Source organism: Mesoplodon mirus (assembly GCF_964341445.2).
Source record: "Mesoplodon mirus genome assembly, chromosome: 3".
Classification (NCBI taxonomy): Eukaryota; Metazoa; Chordata; class Mammalia; order Artiodactyla; family Ziphiidae; genus Mesoplodon; species Mesoplodon mirus.
The window spans coordinates 35,274,674-35,299,501 of NC_138978.1; the positions used below are offsets into that span (position 1 = coordinate 35,274,674).

At 46.4% G+C, this 24,828-nt stretch overlaps 1 pseudogene across 1 annotated transcript; it reads right to left on the minus strand.

The window, feature by feature from the left end:
• Nucleotides 1–2,272: 2,272 nt before the first annotated feature.
• Nucleotides 2,273–24,058, minus strand: LOC309799113 (peptidyl-prolyl cis-trans isomerase E-like; annotated as a pseudogene). Its single transcript, XR_014296147.1, has 10 exons — nucleotides 23,881–24,058; nucleotides 22,863–22,961; nucleotides 21,203–21,246; nucleotides 20,309–20,335; nucleotides 17,694–17,775; nucleotides 17,060–17,160; nucleotides 14,131–14,254; nucleotides 8,252–8,435; nucleotides 2,800–2,940; nucleotides 2,273–2,603 (listed from the first exon to the last, which is right to left on the minus strand). The product of XR_014296147.1 is annotated as a peptidyl-prolyl cis-trans isomerase E-like (transcript).
• Between the last annotated feature and the right edge of the window lie 770 nt (nucleotides 24,059–24,828).

Consider the following 24,828-nt stretch of genomic DNA (forward strand, 5'->3'; position numbering starts at 1 on the left):
TGCCCTGGCAAGGCCAGCGCGGGGAGCAGGTCTGTCCGGAGCACTCGGCACTGGCTCTGCACACCTGCGCTGAATGAATAGCATTATTAGTGGCCTTATTTTAAATGAATTTGCAAACGTGGGCCTCTCCCGTGTGCCTTCCTATTAAAACCCACTCCTCCCAGAATGTGTCCTTGGAGGTGCTGCTGTACTTACTTCAAAGCTGTGCTTTTCCTAAAAAAATAAAAACTTGGTAGTCTCCTGGGGTGAGGTGTGGACTTGCCCGCCCCTCCGTGGCGGGGGGTGGGGGAGGGTCGCAGCCGGCAGGGGACATGGCAGCGCTGCCCCCTCCCCATCCTCCCACGGCCCTGCTCACTAGTGCAGCTTAAGGGGAAACTTTCTGGGGTTTGTCTCCTCACTGGGAAGCCTTGAGCAAGCATTTGGCCCTCTTTAAAAAAAAAAAGTTTTTCTCACTTAAGAAAATATTACTTGCATGTCGGGGACACTCTTGAAAATCAAAAGCAGAATACTAATACACACAATCTCACCACGTGGAGACAACCGGTGTTAATAATTCCTTCCAGGCTTCTTTCCTTAGCACATTCCTATCAGTCTCTTTATATAATATATGGGTATTCTACAAAGTTAGGATCATACTCTATGCGCTGCTTGGTGATCTGAATTATTCAATCTATGACATATTTTGAACATTGCTGTTATTAAATGTTCTCTGGGAACATAGTTTGCAGTAGCACTCCATCCCTTGACTTCTGCCTTAGTTTCATCACTTACAAACCAGGGCTCACTATTTCTTCCCCAGAGGGCAGGTGTGCGGCCCCCCGATCCTGTCACCTGCAGCCCTGGCCCAGCATCGGGAAGGCAGGGAGCCAGGGCACGGCCACCAGGCTGGCCATTAGCTCAGAATACCTGGACCAGGCAACTCAGCTCTGAGGCTCAGGTCACCACCTGCACAAGGGTCACAGGTGATGACCTGCAGTAGTTTCTGGGGAAGCCTTTACACAGGACAGGGTGAGCAATCGGCCCCTGATGATCCCCCAACCAGCCTCTCTGGCCAGTCCACTGGTCCCACCTTCCCAGGGCAATCAGGGAGGTCCAGTGACGAAGTCCCCCCGCCCCCACCCTGCCCTTGTTTCACAAGGGCTTTGTGACCAGTCTTCCCTCCTGGGGCCTCAGGCCAGCCTGCTCCCCATCCCCACGTTATCCCTAGGGCCAGCCATGCTGACTCCGAGTACTTCACACACTTTCCCTTGTCTCTTGGACATCACACCAGCCCTGAGTGGCTGGCATTCTCCTGGCCTCACTGCTGCGTGTTCTGACAGCCACAGCTGACCACCAGTGAGAGGGACACCTCTGTTAAGTAGCGAGGGCCCCAGCCAGGAATACTGCAGCAGTGGATCCCAGCCACGGGAGTGGACCCCAGCCAGCCAAACGGGACGAAGCCCCACCTGAAGGCAGAGAACCAGGCTGGCACAGGGTGGCAGAAGGAGGCCTGGCATCCATCCCTCCGCAGCAACTGACCTGGGGGCACTGGGGCCAGCAGGCTGCCCCACCCCCCCGACTCAACCTGATCTCAGCCCAAAATGAGACACAGGCTGAGGGAACCAGCCCAGCGCAGCAGTTTCTGAATGCTGAGACTCGATCCAGACAGCCACTTGCAGGTGGCAGGGGAGCAGGTGGCAGCCCTGGATGAGGTTTCTGGTGACTGAGCACCTGACAGGGCTCAGCCTTGGCATGGCGGGTTGCTGTGAGGTGGCCTGGCTGGTGTGGGTGACAGGTGAGCCTAGAGCAGGTGACACCACAGCGTCGGAGCACAACTTCCAGGTGGGACTGGGGGCGGGGCAGGAACCACCTCTGGCTTCTTTTATCTCCCCGGCACCAAGCTCACAGCCTGGCAAAAGAAGGGCCCTGGACTCTGCTGTAATACAATTCTGACTGTTGGTCCACTGAATGAACAATAAGTGAACGGGTCGCTGAGACGGACCACTGTGCCCATTAGACTCAAGACCAGCAGGTGTGAAGGCAGGAACAGGGCCTGGCTCACCCACCTCGCCTGCCTGGCAGCAGGTCAGAGACAGGAGACAGAGGCACTTCTGCAGCAGCTCTGACCTCTGCTGCCCTGCCGTGGTCTGACAAGGGTGTGCCTTCTGGGCCAGCCTGGAGGGGAGGTGCTTCGGTCTGTCATCCGTTGCAGCAGGACAGGTTAGTCACAGGTGCAACCTCTGAGAACACCTGGGACCTGGCTGCGTGGCAGCAGTACAAGAACTAGGATTAATTTTACCGGAAGATACAGCCAAGATCCACACAGGTGGGCCCAGGAGAGGCCCTGGCCTGGGAAGGGCACGCACAGCCGTCCACGGTGCGGAGGGCAGCACCCTGGCTCACGGCCCCACTTGGGGAAGAGCCAGAGGCGGCCCAGGCTGTGCCTGCAGAGGAGCTGCCCCACGCTGACCCCAAGGAAGGGCCAGGACACAAAGCCCTGCTTGCTGCAAACGGGACACCTGGGCTGCCGGTTCCCCGGGCTGACAGCTGCCCTCTCACACGTACTCCCCGCAGTCGGAGATGATGACCTTCTGCTTGGGTTTCCCGTCCTTGCTGCCCTGGGCCTTTGCAGGCAAAACAGAAGAGGAGGAATCGGGAGGGAGGGAGGGTGGAGAGGAAAGGGCAGCTCAGGATACCCGCCCTGCCCCCTGCCCCCACCCCCTCCAGCAGCAGCAGCCGTGGCCTCTCTCTCCAGGCCCCGGAGCCCCCGCTCCTGCCCTCCCACACGGCTGTGCACCGGGGGCCCGGGCGGCCGCCCACCTCAATCTGCCGCAAGACATCCAGGCCTTCCGTGATCTCCCCAAATACCACGTGCTTGCTGTCCAGCCCATCCATCTTATCACCTCAGGAAGAACTGGGAGCCGTTGGTGTTTGGGCCAGAGTTGGCCATGGAGAGCAGGCCTGGGGGAGAGAATGACCACATCGACCCCCTCCACCCTGCTCCCGGCCCTCAGGACCTCTGGTAGTAGAGGGCGGAGCGTAAATGCTGCTGGGATGTCTGGCCCTCAGAGGACGTCTGTGCACACTGCTGTCAGCCTTTCAGTCAGGCAGGCTCAGACTCTGGGATGTACAGAGTCTTGGATGCCTTGTCTTCCACTCAACTGATAGTCAATGAAACGCTAAGCATGGTTGTTTCAATCATCTTATACTGGTTTGTCCTTTCATTAATTCATTCAACAAATACTTATTACTTCATAACCAGGCACCTGTTGAACCCTGGGGACACTGGTCCCAGCCCTGGTGGAGCCCACAGTCTAGCGGAAAAGAGTCACTCACAAGTTAAATATTGATTCATCTCAGGAATGCAAGCTTGGTTTAATATCCAGAAACCAATGTAATAAACCGTATCAATAGAATAAAGGACAAAAACCACATAATTCAATAGATGCAGGAAAAAAATCCAACACCTTTTCATGATAAAAACACCCAACCAACTAGGAATAAAAGGGAACTTCCTTAATCTGATAAAGGATATCTACCAAAAAACACATAGTTTTCCAATTCTAGGTATATACTTAAGAGAAATAAATACATACGCCCATACAAAAACCTATATATGAATGTTCACAGCAGCATCATAATAGCCAAAAAATAGAAACAACCCAAATGTCCATCAACTTATGAATAAACAAACTGTGCTATATCCATAAGTGGAATATTAATTGGCAATAAAAAAGAATGAAATACTAATACACGCTATAGTGTAGATGAACGTTTTTAAAAACATTATGCTAAATGAAAGAAGCCAGTCACAAAAGCCTACAATTTTATGATTCTGTTTACATTTAATGCCCATAATAGGCAAATCCACAAAGACAGAAAGTAGATTAGTGTTTGTCTAGGGCTGGGGGACCAGGGGATCAGAGAATGGCTGCTAAAGCATGTGGGGGTTCTTTTTGGGAGTGATGAAAACATTCTAAAATTATATGTGGGGATGTGGCTACATGACTATATGAATTCATTAGAAACCACTGAAATGTATACTTTATTTTCTGGCCACACCATGCAGCATGCGGGATCTTAGTTCTCCAACCAGGGATCGAACTCACACACCCTGCATTGGGAGCGCGGAGTCTTAACCACTGGACCGCCAGGGAAGTCCCGAAATGTATACTTTAAATGGGTGAACTGAATGGTATGTGAATTCTATCTCAATGAAACTGTTAAAAAAATAAAGGATAATTATGCTCTGAAATAGTGAAGCCTAGTGGCAGAGATGTTTGCTCAGTGAATGAGAGCACAAAAGACAGTCACCTCAGACAGACACACACACACTGGTGAGAGTATCACAGAAGGCTTTCTGGAGGAAGTGACATCCGAGTTTAGTCTAAAAGGCCTAGGTTTGGCAGGGGCTGATGGAGTGTAGCATGAGGAGCTGCAGTTCATCTGTGGCAACAAGAAACCCCACCCCTCATGGCTGGGCCTCTAGAACGTGTGCTCCCTTCAAATGGGGACTGAGTCCCATGCTACTTTCAGGCCGGAGTTGATCAGGGTGCCTGACACATAAAGGACTGGCCCTGTGAATATCTGTTTTAAATATTTAAATATTTACTGCAGGTTTACTATGTGTCAGACACTGTTCCAGAATACAATGGTGAACAAGAAAGACTAAGTCCTGCCCTCATGAGGCTGACATTCTCAGGAGAAATAAGACAATAAATAAGTAAAAGAGTAAATTTATAATATGATTTCAGGTAACGAGTGCGTGAAGAAAAATGAAGCTGATTAAAAAGAAGGCCCATTTTAGACAGAGAGGCAAGGGCAGGCTTCTTGGGCTAGACGACCTGTGGGCGATGCCCAGAGGAGATGAGGTGTGAAGCCTGTGGGTGCTGGAGGAGGAAGCCTCCAGGAGAGGAGCCGGCACCTGCCATGGCCCTGTGGGGAGTGAGCTCTGGGTGTTTGAGGAATAGCCAGACTGCAGTGGGGGCAGAGAGGGTGAGCAGCACAGTCCATGAGCTTGGAGAGGGGCGAGGACCCAGGGCAGCCAGCCTGTAGGACCAGATGCTACACGAGATGCACCACGGGGGCATTGTCAGCAGGAGAGCAATGTGATGAGAGTTATTCTTAAAAAGGACTGCTCTTGGGGCTTCCCTGGTGGCGCAGTGGTTGAGAGTCCACCTGCCGACGCAGGGGACACGGGTTTGTGCCCCGGTCCGGGAAGATCCCACATGCCACGGAGCGGCTGGGCCCGTGAGCCATGGCCGCTGAGCCTGCGCATCCGGAGCCTGTGCTCCGCAACGGGAGAGGCCACAACAGTGAGAGGCCCGCGTACCACAAAAAAAAAAGGACTGTTCTGACCATCTCGCAGAGATTAGACTCTGCGGGGGAAGAGGCAAGAGTGGAAGGAGGGAGACGAGCTCGGGGACGCTGGTGGTGGTGGAAGAAGGTGAAGAGCAGCTGCACCAGGAGGTGAACTGAAGACAGATGGACCTGCCATCCAGGCAACAGAGGAGCGGGGCAAGGATGAGTCCTCAGCTTCTGACCAAGCAGCTGGGTAGATGGTAGCTGAAACAGGGGAGATGGGGAGGGAGCGCTCAGGGGTGAAGAGCAAGAGCTGCTTGGGCACGTGAGGTCTGCAACCCCGCTGGGACGTCCAGGGAAGACAGCGGAGAGCAGCAGCGAGACGTACATGGGGGCGAGAGAAATTCAGCAGACACGAGGGAAAGCCCCGGGACCGGACAGGACTGTCGAGGGCAGTGACTCTAAATAGGGTACTGCTGCCCCCTCGAGGCTAGCTGGAAAGTTCAAGGCATGATTTTGGTTGTCAGTAATACTGGGGAGGAAGCAGGCATGTCCTGCAATGTCCCACCTGATGAAGAATTATCCTAAATCCTCTTAGACTTTCAATGCCCAGAAAAACATTCATGCAGATGACAAGTATCTGTTTATAATGATCTAAGCCTAGAACCTAACTCCATTTTACATGTAAATCCAAAGATTTATTATGTAGAATTTTTTCAGAAATGGACCTACCACATAAACTGAGGGAACAGTCATTTTCTTTTTGTTCAGAATACTACCAAGAAATTTTCACTGTTTCAGAAAATCCTGTTGCCGTGACTCTGGTGACATGACATGCCAGTGTCAGTCAGTCCATGTTGCTAAGCTGCTCCAGGCAGAAGTTCATGTTTAAATATTGTTTAATATTTGGGGCTTCCCTGGTGGCACAGTGGTTGAGAGTCCACCTGCCGATGCAGGGGACGCGAGATCGTGCCCTGGTCCCGGAAGATCCCACATGCCACGGAGCGGCTGGGCCCGTGAGCCATGGTCGCTGAGCCTGCGTGTCCGGAGCCTGTGCTCCGCAACGGGAGAGGCCACAACAGTGAGAGGCCCGTGTACCGCAAAAAAAAAAAAAAAAAAAAAAAAAAAAAATTGTTTAATATTTAAAGTGTTTAAATATTCCATACATGCAGTTGTGTCCAAGCATCTAAATACCGAAATGCGTATTATTTTATTCTAAATTACTTTCCTTTATGTTATAATACTACTTTTTAAAAATTAGGTATTGGCAGGATATATTAGCTGTGACTTTCATTTCAGCATATAGTAAAGTATCAGTTCTAAGAGGTGGGCACGAGGCTAACGCGTTAAGAACCGTTAAGTAAAGAGCAAGTGTAGACAGAGAAGAAAAACCAGGGCTGAGCTTTGAGTCCCTCTAACAACTTGGAGGTGGGGAGGAGGGGAAAGGAAAGGAGACTGAAGAGGAGCAGCCTGTGAGGCACAAAGAGAATGGAAGATGAGGTGTTCTGCCAGCAAGTGAAGAAAGGGGCTCAGGAAGGGCGTGATTCATAGTATCAAGTGCTACTGAGAGGTGGAAAAAGAGGGCCGAGGCTTGGCTGCTGGCAAGATGGAGGCTGTTGGCATCTTCAACAAGAGCAAGGCGTGGTGGGGAAGAAAGTCTCACTGGAGGGGGCTGAGGAAAGAAACAGAGGCCATGAGCTTACACAACTCTTAAGAAGTTTTGCCAAAAAGGGACCAGAGAATTAATGTGGCAGCTGGAGGGGGAACACAGGGTCGAGGGAGAGTTATTTTATTTCTTTAAAGGCTGGCAGCACTGCAGCATGAGGGGGACTGGAGGATGCAGTAGAGGGAGGGGAGGACCCAGGGTCTGATGGGAACTGGGAAGAAGGGTACAGCAGATCTTTCTCCCTGTTCCTACCGCTCAGTGAGATAAGAAGCAAGATCATTAGCTGGGAGGGAGAGTGGAGGGGGCAACGCTGGAGATCTGAGGATCGAGGAGAAGGAGTGCTTTCTTCTCAGACTGTGGATGAGGATCAACCAGCGATCTGCGAGGACTGCTGGGCTGTGCTCCTCAGCCTGAAGGGGATCCGGTGCGTGGGCATGTGCTTTTCTCCAGCACATGGGAGTTTTGTACCGGGTGAGCAGGAGAGACCAAGAAAAAGGCAGTAGTGCAGCTGGAAGGCAAGAGTGAGGGAAGCACACTGGTGACGGAGCCCGGGATGTGGGGAGGCAGACGCACACAAACACAGTGTTTGGGGGGTGGGGGAGGGGAGGGGTGGGACCACGACTGTGTGAGCGGATGATACATTTCAACTATAAATACCTCGGAAAGGACATGACTGTGACCACGATGAAACCTGAACATGCACTGTAGGTGACAGTACTGTATCAGTGTTAATTTTCTGCTTTTGATAACTATATATTGTGGTAATACTAAAAATGCCCTTGTTCTTAGGAAATAACACAATGAGGTATTTAGTGGTGAAAGTGCGTGAGGTCTCTGACTTACTCTCAAATGGCTGCCCCCAAATAGACATCGTCTATAAATATATACAGAAAGAGACTAGAATAAGTGGGGAACGACGGGCACCAGTAAACAACTGGTGATGTGGGTGAACGGCATATAAAGGTTTACAGGCAGGGGCTCCTTGTTCTGTTCTGGTAAATTTTTGGTAAACTGGAAATTATATAAAATAAAAAGTTACAGAAACAGTAACAACACATCACTGTAGCAGCAGGACCAGGCTATATGCCTCTTCCTCTTAAAAGGAGGCAAGCATGAACTTGAGTAAGTCAAAATAAAAAAACAAAAAACCTTTAGAAGCCTAAAGCTCTAGCCAGGCGGAACGCCTCTTCTCTGTTCACTGGGTGGCAGTCTGGAGGAGACCAGAACCACAGCCCATCACTCCCCCTGCTCAGCCATCTGGCCCCAGCCCGGCCCGCCGATCACCACCCACCGATAGGGTCCCACCTGGTCCCATGTGTTTGAGGATGAAGTTTTCATCATCAAACTTTCCCACAGATAGACTTGCCCCCGGTGCTGCTGTGGTTGGTGAAATTGCCGCCCTGGCACATGAACTGGGGGATGATGCGGTGGAAGCTGCTGCCCTTGAAGCCAAAGCCCTTCTAGTGGGTGCACAGGCAGCGGAAATTCTCTGGGGCCGAGAAGGGAAAAGGTGCCGGGGTTAAAAATATCTAACTGAAGAGTTAAACCTCCAGCTCTCAGAATCTAAGAAAGTATATATTACCTTCAATTGAAGTAAATGTCTACTAGTGGTATGGCACACAAAGAGACTGAACAGACCAGGGGAATAGAACAGACAGTCCAGAAACAGACCAAGGTACATATAATTCAGTATTTCATAAAAGTTGTCATCTTAAAATCGTTGGGGCAAAAATGGACATTTTCTAAAATGGTGCTGGGACATATGAACAAACATTTGAAAAAAGGTGAAGTTGGATTTACAACTTACCTCACTGCAAGAATAAACTCCAAATGGATCAGATATCTAAATGTAAAGAAAAAAATTAATTATCGGTACTAGAAGACAACATGGGTTGGATTCTTCTATAACCTGGGTGTAAGGAAGGACTTTCCAACTATCACCAAAACCCAGGGGCAATTAAAAAAAAAAATTCAACAACTTTTGCATGGCAAAAAAACCATAAACAAAGTAAAAACAACAAGAAAAAATGACAAACTGGGAGAAATATTCATTGGCAACATATATCACAGAAAATCTAATATCCCCATGTATGAAGAAATCTTAAAAACTGGAAGGAAAAGAAAGATCAAACTTAACAGAAAAAGCGACAGAAGACATAAAAAAATCATTTTGGGGGGACAGTTTTTGTTATAAGTCATTAAATATATAAAAAGATATTCTTTGACAATCATAATAAGAAAAACGTAAATTAAAACTATCAATACTTGAAGACTCCATTTCTTGCCTATCAGACTGGCCAAAATTCAAAAACTTAAAAACACAATCTGTGAGTGAAGCCAGGGAAACAGGTATTCCCACACATTACTAGAGGGAATGCAAAATGATACCTCTTTGTAGGAGAATTTGGCAATATCTAACAAAACTACCTGTGCATTTACCCTTTGACCCAGTAACCCTACTTTTAGGAATGACCCTGAAGATATACCTCCAACGATATGAAATCCTCATACACATTATTTGTAACCACAGTATAATGGAAACAACCTAAATGCCCATGCTCCAGAATCTTGTTGAATAAACTATGGTATGTCCACCTTGTGAAGTATTATGAACAAGAATAGGAGATTTCTGTGAACTGATATGGAGTGATTTCCAGGATATGTTGTTTAGTGAAAAAAGCAAAGTGCAAAAGAGAATACACAATATGCTACATGTTGTGAAAGAAGGAGATAAGGAAATGTTCCTATATCTGTTCATTTTTGCAAAAGGAAACAAAAGGAGGATTAACCAGGAACTAATGAAATTGGTTACTCATAGAAGGTGGGCGGGAATAGGGGCAGAGGGGGTGGGAGGGAGTGACACAACTCCATGTGTGCCTCTTGGTATAGTTTTGATTTCTGAAGCCTGTCAGTGTTTATTCAAAAAATAAAATTAAATCAATAAGGCTGGGGGTGGAACCCCGAAAACGGAACACAAAGAGAAACAAGTGAGAACTTAAGTTAAATGGATAACTTAGTCATACAGAAGGAAAGAAAGGAATCTAAGAACTCTTTGAACACAGTATTTGGACCCTCTACAGACTGAAGAAAAAGAACTGCAAAAAAACTATTTGTTGGTAGTGGTACAATTGTAGCAATTCTGAAACTATTTTGTACTGTAGGATTGAACAGTATGTGAATATACTGATGTTACTGGGAGCCAAGGCTCTTGCTGTGGGAGAAAGGAGATATAAATATGTAGTATTAGACAGAAGTTAGAGTATCAGTATGAATTCATGACCTAAAGATACACACACACACACTTCCTACTGAAAGGCTGAAAGGGCCTAGGATCAATGACACCCCAGAAGCAGTGTACCTACTCAGGATCCAGATCTTGATTTCTAATTATTATTTCCTACTAAAAGGAACAGGATAGCCAAGATCTTTTGGGGGGTTTGCATTAAAAACAAACAAACAAAAAAACCAAAAAAACAAAAAACAAAAAATTAATAAACTACCCCCAACATCTTCATTAAAAAAAAAAAATCACACACACACAAAAAGGAACAGGAGCTTCTTGGAGAAATGGCTAATTCTAGGGTCAGAGCAGAGAGAGTACCAGATAAGCCCAGATCTTTTTATTGTACCAGAAAGTAAGGAAATGCTCAAAAAATGAGTGTCAAATGGATATGATATAGGAGCAGACTTGAAGGGGCTCCTGATGGCCAAACTTAGGACAGTCTGAGCAACTGACAAGTGAGTGAGTGTAATGGAGTAGAACATGAATAAAAAGACTCATGAGTGCACACTGACACAAGGACTACTAACGCAAAACAAATAAAGGGGGAAGGAAGAAGAGAAAGCTCTTATTCATAGCAGAAGGCTAATCAGAATAAATGTAGAAATGCTAATGTTTTTAATACAGAGGGAGCAATAATTAGAAAATTACCATCACGGTAATAATTGACTTAGTCTAGAATCAAAAACAGAATACCAAAAATCGCCAGGTGAAAAGTCTTAAAGTGTCTCCTTAAAAGTCACTTATCAATTACAAAGGGGAATAAAAGTACCTTGTGAGTGGGAAAAACTGGCAGACACAACCTTAACCAAGTAACCCTCACCAATAATGGAAAAATCAACATTAGTGACAGGGAGACAGACATGTCACTTCTGGAGTACTGCAAAGAATACAAAAAATAACCTGAATCTAATCATGAGGAAACAAACTCAAATGAGGAACATTCTATAAAACAACTGGCCTGGAGTCTTCAAAAATGACAATGTCATAAAAGGCAAAGGCTGAGGAACAGCTCCAGACTAAAGGAGATTAAACTGACACAACAAACACAGTGCATGATTCTAGATTGGGGGAGAAAGGTTTCTACGCAGGACAGTATTAGGATATCAGAAATGATATCCTGGGGACTTCCCTGGTGGTCCAGTGGTTAAGACTCCGTACTCCCAGTGCAGGGGGCACAGGTTTGATCCCTGGTCAGGGAACTAAGATCCTGCATGCTGAATGGCTCAGCCAAAAAAAAAAGATTTCCTGTAAGGACAGCCTTAAATCAGTGCTCATTAGTGAGTGCTATGTCCCTGGGGGTCCAGGAACCAAGAAGTAGAAGCTGGAGTGGTCCTGGTTACCATCACTCCTGTTACTTTCCATCCCTGCAACTCAAGCCTCTGTGGGTCTAGAGGTCCTGGCACCTAGCGGGCACACCTTCACCAGTGGAGACAACCAGACTCCCATTACACTTTAAGCTACGCCACTGGGTGATCACTTCGGGCTCCTTGTGCCAGGAGACAAGCAGGTAAGATAAGGAGTCATCATCTTGGCGGGATTCTTGACCTTGGTCTTTAGGAGGTAGGTCTGCTGTTACACAACAGGGCTGGTCAGAATATGTTTGGGGGACCCATGGGACCTCTTTTGTACTCCCCTGCCCAATCTTGATGGGCAGCCATGGCCTGGGAAGGGCACAATGACCAGGAGCTCAAATCCCCTTGGATAAAGGTCTAGGTCACCTCATCAGGTAAGCCATGTAGACAAGTAGAGAAGCCAGCTGAGGTGAGGGTGAGAGGAATCTGGAATAAAGTAGAGGAGGGAGATGACAAGTATCGTTTGTGGTTCTGAGACCAAGAGCAGCAATGGGATTATAGTTCCATTAACATTCCTCTAGAAATTTCCCCAGAAAAAGAGACCAACCAGAGTCCTGGAGGAGCCATTCCCAGGTGAAGTAAGCGGATCTGAGTTGCGAGATGGGTGGACTGCAGTGGATGCTGCAGTTAAGCCCACAGATCCTCTCCAAGACCAAGACCCGCATTCCCTCACCCCCTCACCTCCCAGGAGTGTTGGATGCTACCAGCCCCAGGATGGGTCCCATCCAGGAAATGCCTTTGGCCAAAGAGAGCTGCCTCACCACTCCTGGGAATCGGCCAGAATTCATGACTGGTCCATATGAGGGTACAAAAGCCTGGCCCCCTGGCCTAAAATTCAGAGCTGGACATTCTGGAGGGATATCCAAGCTCCCAAACTCCCCATGGGATCAGCTGAGGTCTCCGTGTGACTGCGAGGCTGGTCAATTACTCTACTTTTGCCCCATCTACTCCACTCATTCTCTTACAGAAGTTGTTCCTGAGATCACTCCCCAATAAACTTCCTGCATCCACCTCTCCATGAGTCTGTTTCCCAGAAAAACTGACCTATAACAGCCAAAAACTGAGAAAAATCAAGTAGCAGTAACATGAATATATTTTTCAGAGATACAGCAATAAAAGTCAAAATAATCACCTAAAAGAAAAGAATGTGGCCTCTGGCAGGGCAGAAAAATTATGACGATGGGGGAGCAGAAGAATGTCATGTTTTGTAACAAACTCCAAAGGACAATTTTCTTTAACTGTATGCAATTATGACTTTGATAAGCATTAAAAAAAAAAAGCTAGATTGAAACAAACAAAAAAAAGGATCATGGGTAAAAAGAGTAATTATGAATATTTAAGGAAATAGGCAACGTACAACAACTGTCAATAGTAGTTACCTCTGGGAGATGGGCTGGAGATAGTGAGGAGAAAAATTTTAGCTTTTAATTTATAACTTAAAAATTGTAACCTTCCAGGGTAGAAACCTGGCAGAGATCTCCTTAACCAAGTGGTCAAAGTTAACATCACAAACATTGGAACTGACCTCGAGTACTTCCTCATATGATGCACTAACAAGGAAACAATGTTCTTCTGAGGTATTCCTGCTGAAACACATAATCTAAATCTAATCACGCGGAAGTACCAGGCAAAGACAAACCGAGAAACAATCTTAGAAACAACTGGCCTGTCTCTTCAAAGATGTCAAGATCAAGAAAGACAATAAAAAACTGAGAAACTGTTACAAATAAAAGGAGACTAAAGAGACCCACCCACTAAATGCAATGTGTGACTCCTTGTCAAGGAACAGAAATTGTTAACATTACTATAAAGAACAATATTGGGATAAGTGATGAAATTTGAATATGACCTGAAGATTAGTTAATAGTGTTATACTGATGTAAAATTTCCTGATTTTGATAGCTGTACTATGATTATGTAAGAGAATATTCTTGTTCTTAGGAAATTCATACTGAAGAATGATATATGTCTTCAACTTCCTCTCAACTAGTATGGGGGTAAAAAAATACACATATGTATGTATGTATATAAACAAAATGATAAAGCATAAGGGCAAAAAAGTAAATTAATCAACAGTTAAAGGACATATGAGAGTTCCTTGTACTATTCGTATAGAATTCTTATTCTTTCTGTAAATTTGAAAATATATCAAAACAAAATTATTTTTTAAAAAACCCAATAAAATCAAATGGGAGAGTAATTAAAACAAATCACAAAACTTTCAACTGCTTACTCTTTCTAACAGTCCTAAGCCTTTATGGAATTTCAAAAATGCCTGTTCTGGGAGTTCCCTGGCGGTCCAGTGGTTAGGACTCCATGCTTCCACTGCAGGGGGCATGTGTCCGATCCCTGGTCGGGGAACTAAGATCCCACAAGCCATGTGGCGTGGCAAAAAAAGAAAGAAAAGCCTGTTCTGCCTCATTTGTCACTAGATGCTGGGATCTAAGATGCCTCAGATAGACTCATGTAGAAACAGTCAAGGGCCCAGGAGTCCAGGCAGCTTCCTCAGCCACTAGCTTCCCAGCCATCCTGACCGGAGTCCTGCTCACCTGCTGTCATGGGAACAATGTCTGAACGCAGGAGCATCTGGATGCGGCCTGCTGGCTTGTTCCTGACCTTGATATCCATGTACATCTGAGGGTTTAACTGGGCCTGTTTTACAGTGGGCTCTCCCTAGACGCAGGAGAAATGGCCAGGTTAGAGAGAACAGCCTGACTCCCCGACTAGGAGAGCGAGTGTTCTTCTGAAGACACCCCAGAACCCACTGCAGCGAGCAGGCTGAGCAAGGCACTGACAGGGAAGGCCTTGGACCCTGATGGGGCTGCAGAAGGCACAGGCCACGGCCACGGCCCCCAGCTGGACACCCAGTGACAGGAGACTCAGCACCGTCTACCCGGAGCCCCACCCCTCAGGCATTTTATCTCATCTCACTCCCTCAGGCGCGTCAGCTCGCTTCACCTTCACCCTCCCCTGCAGTCACAGAACAACGCTTTTCTGGCTCAAAACACACAACTCTCAACAACTTCAACTTCCAGTTCAAGCCCACCCACCTTAGTCAGTTAAACGGACCCACTTCTGCAACACCACCCCCTTCCTCTATGCTTAGCCCTGCATATCCACAGCCTGGCTGCAGTGGAAGCAAGGAGGGCCTAAGTGCTCAGAAAGGAGACAGTGGAGCAAGTTGGGCCTTGCTTAGTGCTCCAAATGGACAAGGCTGATTAGACGATAAAACATTCAATAGAAACCTTCCCACCTGTTTGACAGAGAAAACTCTACGGTCCCTGTCTGACCTCTTTGTAATGTGGGCTAGGTCTCAGGCCAAGCCCTAGGTTATTAAATAAGATAGGGCTTCTGCCCTTGAAGGACTGGCTACTCAGTGAGGGTGGGGCAGCCACAACTGTGAGAGGCACACAGATCCTAGAGCCCCACAGCCTTGGTTCAAACCTCAGCCCCACCACTTCTGAGCTATGTAACGTCCACAAGTTATTCGACCTCACTGTGCCCTAGTTTCGTCACCTAGACTTGGGGATAATAATAGTACTTACCTCAAAGGACTGCCAATAGGATTAAATATTTGTAAAGCCATTAGTGCCCAGCAAAGAGTAAGCAATATTTAAAATACGTTAAATAGGGCTTCCCTGGTGGCGCGCTGGTTGAGAATCTGCCTGCTAATGCAGGGGACACGGGTTTGAGCCCTGGTCTGGGAAGATCCCACATGCCGCAGAGCAACTAGGCCCGTGAGCCACAACTACTGAGCCTGCGTGTCTGGAGCTTGTGCTCCGCAACAAGAGAGGCCGCGATAGTGAGAGGCCCGTGCACCACGATGAAGAGTGGCCCCCACTTGCCACAGCTAGAGAAAGCCCTCGCACAGAAACGAAGACCCAACACAGCCGAAAATAAATAAATAATTTTTAAAATATAAAAAAATAATTTTTAAAATTATTTTTAAATAAATAAATAAATTTTAAAATAATTTTTAAAATTTTTAAATAATTTTTAAAATGTTCTCTGTTTAAATAAATAAATAAATAAATAAATAAATAATACGTTAAATAAGTAATGTCAAAACAATGCAGTAAACGCTAGGATAGCGGGTGCCATGGAAGCCCAGAGGCCGTGCAAGCCCAGAAGGGAGGGATGAAAGATGAGTAGGAATTAGCCAGATTAAGTTGGAAAGGTCATTTTAGGCAAAGGAACTGCTTACGCAAAAACACAAGAGATTTGGGAACCCCCTGGCGGTCCAGTGGTTAGGATTCCCCGCTTTCACTGTCGAGGGAGCAGGTTCAATCCCTGGTCCGGGAACTAAGATCCTGCAAGCCACGCAGCGCGGCCAAATTTAAACAAAACAACACATGAGATTTGTAGGTAACTATAAATTTGTAGTCTCTTGTTTCCTAGAATGTAAAATGGGGCTACAATATAAAGAGATGAGCAGGGTCAGAACATGGAGAGCCCTCCTGTGCCTCTGATGTAGCCCAGACTCAATCCTATACATGAGGGAGGTCCTTCAAATGCTTGTGGAGAGCACTTATCCTCAGATCCATCCTTCAGAAAGCTCCTCCTGGCTACTCAGATCAGGAGGAAGCAGGCCTGCGACAGAGAGACCAGTTAGGAAGCTACTATCGTTATTCACAGGAGAGAAGATGGAGGCTAAACCAAGATAATGTAGTGGGAACAAACAGGAGAGGCAAGAGTCAGGAAGACTTAAAAGATAAAATAAGCAGAATATGGCAACGCATCATGTGTGAATTAAAATAAACTGCAGCTTCTGCTTTGAGTGACCAGAAGGCAGCAAAATTAGCTAAAATCGGGCACACAGGGAGACAAGAGTGAAAGGAAAGGGGAAATCCACTTGGGATGTGCTTTGTTTATTTATGGTGACTGTGAGACATTCAGACAGAAATATGTGAAACCCAGGAGAGAGGTCAGGGCTAGGACTAGAGATAAAGAAATCACCAGAACCCTGCCTGAGTGGCTGTGATAATCTCAGACAAGGGACAAAAGTGGCTGAAATGCACAAGGACAGTGTGGAGAAAGGAGGAGAGCGCTACGGAAGGAACTCAGAGAAACACCACTGTGCAAAGGGTGGACAGAGGAGAAGGAGCCCCTGAATTATTCTGAGGAGCAAGGGTCAAGATGTGTGTCAAGAAGCAGGAGAAAGTGCCCAGGCATGGGGAACCCTGGACCTGGGGAAGGGGCCTCTGTGGAATCAGGGTAGGAGCAGGAAGACAGGGAGCCTGGAGCGGGAAAGATCGGTGGATGATGGGTACTGGTGGTGTCCTTTCTCATCTGAGATACCCCCTCGTTGAACAGCCGTCACAAATCGACACCAAGCACACATAAGGCATGTCTCACCCAGTGCCCTACAAGGACAAGACACCCCCAGTTTCTCCATTCAATTCCCCCAACACCACCCACAGCAGAAGTGTGCTGGGTGCAGAGCGCCAGCCTCTCTGGAAGCGCAGCCTGCAATCTCCCCTCCTGGGTTTCCACTTTGGGAGGCTCTGACCCTTCTTCCTCTTTCCTTTCTTCAAGAGTCTTCCTAGAAAACTTTTTCAACCAGTCACCATCTGACCAAAATGAAAGGAAAGAATCAAACAGATGTTAAGAAACTCAAGCTATCAGCCAACTGCTCATTAGCCATGTCCAATTCTTTGCTGCTTTGGTCAGCACTACGTGGACGCATAACGTGGACACACTACGTGGGCTCTCACAGGCCACAGAAAAGAAGTTACATCTTAGGAGCTCCCCAGGGCAATGAAAGCTGTCACTGGGAAATGTCAGGCCTTCAAGTCCAGCTCTTAGCAGAGGTGGGTGAGAATACGGAGGAAGGACTCAGCCATGTCAAAAGGTAAGTCCCAGCCCTTGTCAAGGCTGGAAGGGCACAGTCTATGTCTATGTCCCAAAGCAAGACTTTCATGGGGACAAGGCCTCTAGCTTTCTGAGAATCTCAAGCTCTTTATTTCCTTGGAGGTGCTGCATTCTCTTCTCTACTCTACACCACTCTACTCATGTACACATTACCCCACAGCAGGAAGTAAGACAGGAATAAAAATGTAACAGAGGCCACAGTTGAGGACATGATGGGGTATCTGTGGTTGCCCCCACTTACCTGGTCTGGACAAGCCTTCCTTAATTCTCACTGGTTTGGCCAAACTGACATGGATTGTCCGCCCAAACATTTCAGATTCATTCTGAAAAGAGTGCAATACAACTCAGCTGCTTAAACCTTGTTAGGTTGAAAGAAGACCTGGCAGCCTTCCATTTACTTCTAAGACGCCTGCGACTTGCTCATGACTAGTCTTTAAGTTGGGAGCCTGCAACCCCCAATGGCCAGCTAAGCACAAAGCTCACCACAGAAAGCCCCTGAGCCACCACACACTTCCTTTATTTCACCACCAACAACAGAAAGGTCTGTGCTGGCATAATCTTTGGATCTGAGCTCAGGACTCTGAAATTAAAAGGGTAAACGCAGTTACCAAATACCTGAGTCCACCTTAAAAAGACAAGAGCAGTACTGAAGTGGAAAAAGATAGTATTGCTGACTGTTGAGGGGCATGTTTGATGAAAGAATGACAGAGAACATGGTAACATGGAATAATGTTTAAGAATATTTCAAAATCCAAGAATAACTGATACCAGGAAAAGGTGGGTAGATAGATTTTTAAAAAAGGTTTGTGGGACTTCCCTCGTGGTGCAGTGGTTAGGAATCTGCCTGCCAATGCAGCGGACACAGGTTCGAGCCCTGGTCTGGGAGGATCCCACATGCCACGGAGCAACTAGGCCTGTGTGCCACAACTGCTGAGCCTGTGCTCTAGAGCCCGCGAGCCACAACTACTGAGCCCGTGCCACAACTACTGAAGCCCACGTGCCTAGAGCCTGTGCTCCACAACAAGAGAGGCCACCGCAATGAGAAGCCCGGGCACCGCAGCGAAGAGCAGCCCCCGCTCGCCACAACTAGAGAAAACCTGCACGCAAAGATGAAGACCCAATGCAGCCAAAAAGAAATAAATAAATTTATAAAATACTTAAAAAAAAAAAAAAGGTCTGTTTGGGGCCTTTTCATGAAAACTAAAAAAAGAAAGAAAAAGGGATTCCTTAATTTAATAAGATTTAGGTTAAAATTATAGCTATGTCTTTGTTCTTAGAAATAGACAAATAAAGTACTAACTTTATTTCTAGCGATTAAGAAAAAATTGAATGATAGCATGAAATAACATCCTTATTTCACATTTAGTCATGAAGAGTGATCATAAAGATTTTTAACAAGGGCAAAAGCATTTGAGGGTTTTATAGCAGGCAAACTAATGGCCTGCCCAAAGATGTCCCCCTAGGGACTTCCCTGGTGGTCCAGTGGGTAAGACGCTGCTCTCCCAATGCAGTGGGCCCGGCTTCGACCCCTGGTCAGGGAACCAGATCTCACATGCATGCCGCAACTAAGAAGTCCGCATGCCGCAACTAAAGATCCCACATGCTGCAACTAAACATGTCGCAATGAAGATCCCGCGTGCCGCAACTAAGACCCAGTGCAGCCTAAGTAAATAAATATTAAACAAACAAAGAAAGATGTCCACCTACTCCCCAGAACCTATGAATATGTGATATTACGTGGCAAAAAGGAATTAAGGTTGCTAGTCAGCTGACCTTAAAATAAGGATATTATCCTGGATTATTCATATGGGCCCAACGTAAACACAAGGATCCTCTAAGTGTGAAGAGGGAGACAGAGGGCTTTGTTTCAGAGTGATGCGCTGTGAAAAAAACTCACCCTGCCATTGCCAGCTTGAACATAGAAGGGGCTAAGAGTCAAGGAATATAGCCATTCTCTAGAAGCTGAGAAAAAGGCAAAGAAACATTCTCCCCTAGAGCCCCCAGAAGGAACACAACTCTGCCGAAATCTTCATTTTAGCTCCAAAGTGAGACTCACTTTGAACTTTTGACCTCCAGAACTGTAAGATAACACATTAACGTTGTTTTTAAGCCACCAAATTTGTGGTAATTCAGCAACAGGAATTCAAATCATTTTCTTTTGAAGTACCCAACCTGTCATAATCCTCCTATAGGTTTTCTCTTTCTCAGTTGTTAATTGGTTTAACTTTATGAAAGCATCACTATTCAGTGGCTCAAAAAAGCCTCACATTTTTGACTAGAGCCAACTACAGAAGTTCTCCACAATCCCTTCCATACACTTCATGAGACCCTGCCTCTTATACAAGATTCACCATTTCACCTTGCAGTCAAGTTACACTCTATTTGCAGTATATTGCCCTAGCCTAAGGTTGGCAAACTTTCTATAAAGGGCTAGATAGTAAATATTTTAGGCGTTGTGGGATACATAAAGTCTGCTGCATGTTCTTCTTCTTTTTTTTTTTTTTATAACCCTTTAAAAGTATAAAAACCATTTAGCTCATAGGCCATATAAAAAACAGCCTGCAGAATGGATTTGGCCCATAGACTTAGTTTGCTGACTCCTGACATAGATATAAAAATGTCAGGGAGAGACTGGCCAATAAGATGATTGACATTTATACAAATGTTAAATGGGGAGGATTTCTGAATAAGAATTAATTTTATAAGCAGCCAGTTCCTAGTGAATACTTTCAAATAACGGCAACTTCTGCTTCCTCTAACTTTGAAACTGTGGAAACTGGAAACACAATATGTGCATCAGGGTCCCATGTAGCACCAAAAAACAGCTTCAGTGAAAAGCAAGATTCTCAGCCATACCATGTTTTTGATAGCTGCTTCGGCATCCTGCCAAAAGAATACAAGGAAAAAGTTGATGTGTGTAGTTCAACTCTTTTTGTAGTTAGCACGCAAATTAAAACTCAGTACCACAAGCTTTGGAAAAAAAGATGCTACTTCCCTTCCTACGGCCTAGACTGTATGTATTTAACAAAGAGCATATACTAACTGCTTGTTGGAGCTGGTGGTATAAAGATGGGTGCTCAGGTTATGGAGACAGAATACACACAGGAAATGGGAAACAGTAGTGCCAGGCCAGAAGGCTCAGGGCTCTGCAGGGCCTGTCTTTCACATTCTGACTACATGAAGGGAACTTTGAACCAGGGCTTGTGGGCCTTCCTTCAACCAGAACTTCCTGTCTCTTGGCAACTGTCACCAAGCCACTATAGGGGGTTGAATAGTGTCCCCCCAAATTTCAGGTCTATCCAAACCTCAGGATGTGACCCTGTTTAGAAATAGTCTTTGCAGATGAAATTAGTTAAGATGAGGTCATAATGAATTAGGGTGGGCCAGAACTCCAATGACTAGTGTCCTTATAAGAAGAGAAGAGAGAGGTACACGCAGTGGAAAAGACCATGGGAAGACGGGGGCAGAGACTGAAGTGATGCAGTTATCAGCCAAAAAAATGCCAAGGATTGCTAGGAAGAGTCAAGGAAAGATTCCTCAGAGGGACGTGGCCCTGCCAATACCTTGATTTCAGACTTCTAGCCTCCAAGTTATGAGAATAAATTTCTGGTTTTTTAAGCCACAAAGTTTGTAGTAATTTGTATGGCAGCCCCAGAAAATTACTACATCCACTCAAATGGAGAGTGGCACCTTTTGTAACCAATGACAACAGCAACACTAGTCAAATACTAACCAGGGAAAATTTCTTACCTCTGCCAACTCAGATTCAACAAAAGCAAATCCTCGGTGCTTTTCTATGATAGCAGAAATGGGTAGTTAATATGTGGGCAACAGGAGGAAATATGCCATAACCAGATGCCATTCAAAAAGCGAAAATCTAATTTTTAGATTTTTCTTGGTTTATTCAACAATGCTTCCAGAAATATTAAAGTCATTTTGTGTGTTTTAAATAAACATACTAAATAGTGAACTAAGTTTTTAAATTTTGTAGTGTTCAATTCTACCACTACAGAATGGAAGATTTAAGTTACTTTCCAAGCATTTTGGGAATCTTTGTTTACAAGACTTACGGAAAGTAGAAAAAGTTGTCGATCTGTCAATTACTCATTCCAATTGAGCATCAACTGCATACAGAGCACTGACTTCACTACCGGGTTAGTTGACTATTAAAGCACAGTGCTTGGCCTCAGGAAGAAGTTAATTTAGTTGGTGGAGAGCAAGAGCAATAGGAGTTACTAATTTATAGAACTCAGAGGTAGAAGGACCAAAAAGCCAATCTTATCCTTTCATTTAAGCATTGAAGCAATGAAGGCTCAGAGAGTTTAAGTGTCGCACAAAGTTAGTGGCAGGGCTGGGTCTAAAACTCCTATCTTAGAAAATAACAGCCAAGGATCAAATAGAAACGTGCATATAACTGTGACACCAACTGAGGGAAAACTCACCCAGGTGAGCAGAGGCCAAGGCTCCCCTGCCAAGGCTAAGCTTGCCTGCTGCCCTCTGCTATTTAAAAGCATAGCTGCCGGGCTTTCCTGGTGGCACAGTGGTTAAGAATCTGCCTGCCAATGCAGGGGACACGGGTTCGAGCCCTGGTCTGGGAAGATCCCACATGCTGCGGAACAACTAAGCCTGTGCACCACAGCTACTGAGCCTGCGCTCTGGAGCCCACAAGCCACAACTACTGAAGCCCGCACACCTAGAGCCCATGCTCTGCAACAAGAGAAGCCGCTGCAATTAGAAGCCTGTGCACTGCAACAAAGAGGAGCCCCCGCTCGCCAACTAGGGAAAGCCCACGTGCAGCAACAAAGACCCAATGCAGCCAAAAATAAATAAATTTAATTTAATTTAAAAAAATAAAAACAAAAATAAAAGCATAGCTGCCAAGAAGGGAGGTCTGGTCAACAGGCATGGTGGGGTGATACAACACCCAGACCTTTTAAGATTTTTCTAAGACTATCTTCCTACTGGTTCTTTTTTTTTTTTTTTTTTTTTTTTTTTTATACAGCAGGTTCTTATTAGTTATCCATTTTATACATATTAGTGTATGTCAATCCCAATCTCCCAATTCATCCCACACACACACACACAACCCCGCCACTGGTTCTTACTATACGGTTTATATATTAAATGATCAGAAATCAAAGCCCCCAAATGATTCCAAGATAGAGAAAGCCTTTCCTCAAATCCAACAAATTGCCAATCTCTGTAAATTTCAGCCCATAACCACACCACCATCCTGGCCTAGCTGTCCTCAGAACATTCCATCACCAAGATCACAGTCACACTGACCTAGAGAGATATCCTCCTGAACTTCAATACATACCAACCATACGCAGAATGTTCATGACTTAAAATGTCTCAAGTTCTTTTCCTGGCATTAGGCAGCTGAATATGAGTGACACTGAATAAACACCTGTTTCATAATCCAGTGGAATCTGAATACCTGTGATGTCTCCAAAAGGAATAAAAGCACCACGAAGAACTTTGCCATCCATCTCCTCTGCCAGCCCACCTGCAAAGACACCAAGTGCTTTCTGAACCGATGGCCTTCACACTCTTGGTACGGCTGCTGCAACACCCTGTCAGCAAGACAGCCACAGGGAGGGCAAGGAGGGGTCCCTATAGTCTTTTGGGTATACAAATGACTTGTGAGGTACACTCCTCTCCCCATCCCTCTTCAGACCTACATCTAGCCCCTGGTTATTTTGACAGCTTCCTAAATGGGCTCACTACTTCCAGTTTCTCTCTCTCCTCTACACAGCCACTAGAATGATTCCAAGAAAGGGCAAATCCGATTACATCACTGTCCTGCCAAATAAGTCTCCAAAAGTTCACCAATGACCACAGGACAGAATCCAAATTCTTAGCATGGCACGTAAGACTTTCAGAACTTGAGCCCTGCCCACCTCTCTAGCCTCTTCTCTCCTTGCTTCCCCAATGCAAACTACTTGCCCCAAGTGCTAGACTGCTTCACCACTCTGGGCTTTCACTCGCGCTGCTCTCCATTCAAGCAGCAGCCTCTTCCAGCTTAGCTACTTGCTTAACTCCTAATCTTTCAAATCTCTGGTCCCTGTGCCTCCAAGAAGCTTGCCCGTACCTCTCTGGATGGAGTGGTCACTTCCCAAAACCCCCAACCCGCCTCTTGTTAACACTGCCATACAGTAGCATCATAGAGTTCACCAACCCGCGTAGCGAGGCTATTTCCGTAATTTCCCAACTATTCTTGGAGTTCCTTTACCTAAGGGGGCAGGGCTGCAGAATTTAGCGAATGAATGAGCATGACAGTTTGGGATGCGGTCTGAAGTCGCAATAACAGATCTCACTACCTCCCAGGGTCCAGGGTCAGAGGGGAAAGGGCTCTGGGCAGAGCTAGGGCCAGCAAAGCCATTAGGTCGCAGGTGCTGCTCACAAGCTGAGGGGTAGACCCCCACAAGAGACCCCGGCCCGGGCTGCCACACGCTGCCTGGGGCCCTGGGTCTGCACCCAGTCCACGCGGCCCCCAACTTGGACACAGTCCGAGCCCCGCCTCACCCCCACGACAGCTCTCCCAAGTTGCGGACCCCTTTGGTGGCAGCCATCTTGCTCCTCGGCTCTTCCGCCGGAAGCCATTACCTGGGCCCCGCCCCCTCACCGGCTAGCGCCCAGGCTCCCACACTGCTCAGGTCCCAGGAAGCTAGGTTTGGAGGGACAGTCTGATGTTAATAGAAGAAACACATATACTCGCATTAACTGCGGACATTAGAAGGTAGGGGAACCTACTTTAGATTGGGCCTTTACATCAGTTATTTAAGGTAAAAGCATACCTTGAGAAAAAGGGGGAACCTGCCAAGAGGCACGAACCAGGGAACATTTCAGGGAAAGGGATCGCGTCGGTAAGGCCCTGAGGAAGGACAGCCTGCCAAGTTTCAAGGAAGAAGGGGAAAAAAAAGTGTTGCTGCAGGACAGGGAGGGCAAGTAGAGTAGTTGACCCTGACCAGGTTAAGGTCGCTTCAAGGACTGAAGGAACCACAGAACACTTAGGCCTTCAGCCACTTGGATCTCTGGAAACTTTTCCCACTGCCAGCTGCAGAATCTGAGCAAGTGGACCTGCCTGCAGGAAAAACTGACAGCAGGAGATAAGAGGGGACTGGCAAACCCCGAGCAACACAGTCCAAGAAGGGAGAGGCAAGATAGGTTCTGAGTGTCTCACAACGTGTCCTTGGAAAGCACGCCAACACCACCCTTTACCCGATTTTCCTGTGCCAGACCCAAGGTCTGCTGTGACTGCACTAGACTTCTGTTCCCAGTATAAAGGTCCTCCCACGGTAGAACACAATGGTACAGTTCTGCACACCTTGCTAATCCAAAATAATCTGCTTATAAACATCAGGAAAGGGTAT